This window comes from Rhodnius prolixus, unplaced genomic scaffold (assembly GCF_049639745.1).
Source record: "Rhodnius prolixus isolate KJV_2025 unplaced genomic scaffold, Rpr scaffold_4, whole genome shotgun sequence".
Classification (NCBI taxonomy): Eukaryota; Metazoa; Arthropoda; class Insecta; order Hemiptera; family Reduviidae; genus Rhodnius; species Rhodnius prolixus.
Window position 1 is genome coordinate 46,586,238 of NW_027411614.1, and position 5,371 is coordinate 46,591,608.

Genomic DNA, 5,371 nt, shown 5'->3' on the forward strand with positions numbered 1-5,371 from the left:
ATTACAAATAAAAATAAAACAGCGGAGAAAGGATATTTCGCAAAAAAAAGAACATTTAATAAATATGCAAGTAAATGGTAGTGATGAAAATAAGAAATAAATGTAGTTAAAGCGTGGCAAAAGGGAAGCTTAATGTTAAGATTCATTTGAGAAGGAAAGAAGAAGGAGAAGAAGAAGAAGAAACAGGAAAATCCAGCGACAAGAATGAAAGTTCGGATTACTGGAAGCAACAGCCTGCCTTAGGAAGACGGATGATGACTGGACAAGATACAAGCAACTGAAGAACTCTCCAAAAACATGGCTAAAAACAATTGAATTTCTAAGCTCACAACAATTGACGGATTCAATGAATAGAAGCGTCCACGGAAGCAGATAGTTATAGACAAAAATATTGTAAAGTTTTCCATCAATGCGAACTCAACTGCTCGGAAAGAAAGAAAACTATTCTTACAAGATTTCCCTTTACAGGATAACAGTAATAGGTAAGGAGCATTAACAGCTTCAACAGCTTTTCCTCCTCTCCTCTCTTCACCATCCCCCCTCACCCCTCCAAAAAAAAGGAGAAAACAATAGACAAAAGAGTCATTATGATGATTACAGTGATGAGTTATGATTGCTGATGATGGTCTGAACAGTAAAGCTTCCCTTCCCACTTCGAGTCTCTTCTTCGATCTTCACTTTTCGTGAGTGTTGGGACACGAACTGAAACACCTACACAACACTCTATTGTTTTATAGATTCAATAAATTCTTCTCTTTACTTCTTTGCTTCATTCTGCATATCTTATCTTGATTGTTTCCCCTTTTTTTAACTGTTTTTGTTTCAACAAGTTTTTTTGTTTTTTTAAACAAACCTGGATTTAAGAAAACGTGTCGTCTTAGTGTGAGAGAGGCTTGTCTGGCTCGGGATGTTACTTCTCGGGGGAGGAAAAAAAAAACCAAGGCCTGAGTGCCTTTACCCAGGGAGCCGCTCTCCAGAATCAGGAGTCTAAATCTGAAGGGCGGAGCTCTAGAGTGCGGTGGGAGCCACAATAGATCCACAATAGCTCGCGGTAGCGTAGCCACCTTTTAAGGCAACCCTACTAGAATCTAGAATCTATCTAAGATTTAGGAACAGATCAAGGAACAATTACATCATGGTTTTACAAATGCAAATGCGACCAATAGTGTGGTTTTGAATATATATCCTCCAACTTGGGATTATAATTCCTATTATAACTTCAAACAAGGGAAGACAGAAGGCTGATCTCTAAAAACAGAGAGATAGAGGGGAAGCTACGGTTAATCCTACTTACAACAGGATACTCTGTTCTTATCATCCGGGATTATCCCACCAAGAGATCTATCCTTCTGATAATACCAAACCATCTGATATTATCCCAGTTCGTTACAGCTGCTCTTATTATTTTATTTTTAATTTATTTGTAAAATTAAATTTCCATTCTTTATTTTTACTAAATTATTATTATTTTTTTTATGTAAAAGAATTTAATCAGCCAGAATTAAACGAATAATAATAATAACGATAAAGCCTTAAAAGTTTGTATGTAATTAAAATATTCACATGTATTTATTTATTTATTTTTGCTTTTTTGGGGGGGCATTGGCTTCCGCCATTCAGCCAGCATCGTCTAGGTGCTTATCACTAGAATATCACTCACTCTCCATTCTTACTTATACGAGGGTCGTTTGAAAAGTCCGTGCAAAAATAAAAACTACTTAATTTTTTTGGGTAAACCTTTTTTATTTTTCAACATAGTCTCCTTTTAGGCTTATACACTTCGTCCAACGCTGCTCTAGTTTGTTGATCCCTTCCGAATAATAGGATTTGTCCAAGTCTGAAAAATAGCCATTCGTTTCTGCAATCACCTCCTCGTTTGAATAAAATCTTTTTCCCGCCAGCCATTTCTTCATATTGGGGAACAAATAGTAGTCCGAGGGAGCCAAGTCTGGAGAATAGGGGGGATGTGAAACGAGTTGGAACCCTATTTCCATGAATTTTGCGACCACAACTGCTGAGGTGTGAGCTGGTGCGTTGTCGTGATGGAAAAGGACTTTTTTGTGGGCCAATCGTGGGCGTTTTTCTTGCAGCTCGGTTTTCAAACGGTCCAATAACGATGAATAATATGCACCTGTAATAGTTTTACCCTTTTCCAGATAGTCGATGAGGATTATTCCTTGCTAATCCCAAAAGACAGTCGCCATAATCTTTCCGGCCGAAGGAACGGTCTTCGCATTTTTTCGCGCTGATTCCCCCTTGGTAACCCATTGTTTAGATTGTTCTTTGGTCTCAGGAGTGTAGTGATGTATCCATGTTTCATCCACAGTGACGAAACGACGCTTAAAGTCCTGCGGATTCTTCTGGAACAGCTGCAAACCGTCCTTGCAACACTTCACACGATTTCGTTTTTGGCCAAGCGTGAGCAATCGCGGCACCCATCTTGCGGATAGCTTTGTCATGTCCAAATGTTGATGCAAAATATTATGTACCCGTTCATTCGAGATGCCCACAGCACTAGCAATCTCACGCACCTTCACTCTTCTGTCATCCATCATGGATTTTATCAATGATTTCTGGAGTAGTAACCTCAACAGGGCGTCCAGAACGTTCAGCGTCACTTGTGCCCATACGGCCACTCCGAAAATTTTGAAACCACTTATAAACTGTTCTAATCGAAGGTGCAGAGTCACCATAATGTTTATCAAGCTTCTCTTTAGTCTCCTGAGGCGTTTTGCCTTTCATAAAGTAGTGTTTAATCAACACACGAAATTCTTTTTCGTCCATTTTTTGAAAATCACTCGACTTCCTCGATTCAAACGAATGCTAAACACAAAGAAATAGACCGATCTGGCTGAAACTTGGTGTGTGTTCTTCTAAGAGATGCTACTAACTAAACAACCTCGATACGCGCCAGTAGTGCTATCTCTCTGACTTTGCACGGACTTTTCAAACGACCCTCGTAAATACATTCGCTTCACACATTCATCCCTTTACCATATAAAACTATTTACATACAAACTTACAACTAATGGATGGATCAGTACTCCATATTCCGGCCATCCTTATAACTTAACCGAAATTAAAATCACATAATCCTTCTCTGATCATTTTCTTCCATTCATTCTAATCGGCTATAACTTTTAAATACACTCATACTTCTTTGCTAGCTCTGCTATAGATTTAAGCACATAGATGTTAGTGGAGAATATTATGTCTTCATAGCGAAATGGTGCATCTAAATACCTGTATAAGTCGTCAAACATTCGTTTCCTTTCCTACTACACAACGTGGACATATCATTATTATATTATCTTGAAATCCTCCTCCTCATTGCAATCTACGCAAAGAGGAGAGAGAGGACCTTTTTGTTGATCCTGTGAATATACGATCCGCACACCGCGTGGTTCGCTCTCAGCTTGCTGTAATAACCCATTTATTAGTGACAGTTCCCTTATAAACCATGGTTGTCTAGGTAACTGATCTACCACAGTTTTATAGAATCTCCCTTTATTGACATTTTATTTATTTAGTTTTTTTTCTTTTACAATGATTGTTCCCTTTCTATTTTACAAAAAAAAATAAGTATCAATAAACATTAAAATATTAGCCATCAAAATTGACACGAACATGAAGATTAGTGCACCATAGTTTTTTTTAAAAAGTATTTACTTTTAATAACTATAATAAAATATGAAGAGAAGTTTATAGCTTGGTTATAATAATGCACTCAAACGTAAAACACGAACAGCTGACTTTAATGATAAACAAAAAAGCAAAACAAAATTACGATAAGTACACAGTAATATGTAAAAAGTGAGAAATACAAAAATACATAAACGGTGACCCTCCTCCGCAGATAACTATAATTATTATTTTTACGCTGAATAGCTAGTTCAATTGGTATTGTATACGAACAAAATTACAGACGAATATACTGAATGTAAAATCATGCCGTTGTCAAAGACATTTTTATGCGTAAATATATTTATTTCCTCGTAACCCCTGCTAAGGATTGTATTTCGATCGTGTTTAATGCCACCGGAAGTATAAGTTTCGAGTTCCTCTGAATATGAAATTTAAAAAAAACTGTAACAATAAGAACAGCACAATCAGAAAACAGCTGATCATATCGTTGCGGGGCCATGGCTTCCTTGATAATTCCCCTAAAACCTTCCTCAACTTCCATCAATCCATTTTCTTCCTTCAGGTTTCTTTCTATATAACTAATATAAATAGCTATCCCCTATCCATGCGCTCTACATGACCAGTCAAATGTGAATATTTAAAAATAATTCCAAATGATGGTTGTTGATAGATGATTTTTGGGGAATATCGAGGTGCGGTCATCAATAAATAAAAATATTTTTGCTTTACACCAACGTTTCGGAAATTTTTACTACCTTCTTCAGGGTATTGTAAAAAAAAAAGTTTGTGAGGTTTAATGTAGAGCTACGAGTATATCATCATAACTATATCATCAACAGTTTATTTATTGATGACCGCACCTCGATATTCCTCAAAAATCATCAATAGTTTTAAATATTAAGAAAATCGGCTAAGCGGAAGTGACACTTCATTGGATAAATTTTTTTTCGTAAATATGGAGTGGGGGCGGAAGAATGCCATGAGAGTGTTTCTAATTGGTTAATTAAATTTTTCTACAAAATTTACGATTCTTACTTAAGTTGTTTGGAGTTTCTGTTACAATATTAAATACCCTATTTTATCTAAGGATATGCAAATACACAATTCAAGATATAAGAAGGAATCTAACGGGAATAACTAATCCTTAAATAACATCACGTTTAGACACGTTTGAACATGTTCAAAAGAAATTACTTAAACCTGATTATAAAAAAGAAAAAGAAAAAAAAAGTTAACTCATATATTTAAAAAAAATCAGTACATAATGAGTCAAATTTCTACAAGCTTACAAAAGAATAAAAAACAGATGTGTTTGTATCCGATCAAAATAACTGTGTAAAAATACAAATACTTTAACACTGAGTAGGCGTGTGTACCGCCTCATTCGATCCTAGTCGAAAAACAAAAAGGTGAATATCGAATTCGGACGTGACGTTACAGGATCAACCCAGCTCTGCTCTTATTGGTTGCAGGACCTCAAGTACTACGTAGCGTTTAAAGTAGCATAAATTCCATCTCCGCTACTATAACTCGTTTTATCTTAGATTATATCCAATATTTGTCCATTAATTGCACAAAAAGAAAGTATTTTTTTTCTTCTTGAACGTTTATCAGAAATCTAAACCACGTTAATCGAGCAGATTAAGCGAAGTATCGATTTATCAAAATAATCAATTATTGCTACAACCTCAACCAAACTCTCTATAGTTACTCCCATCTTTGGCAT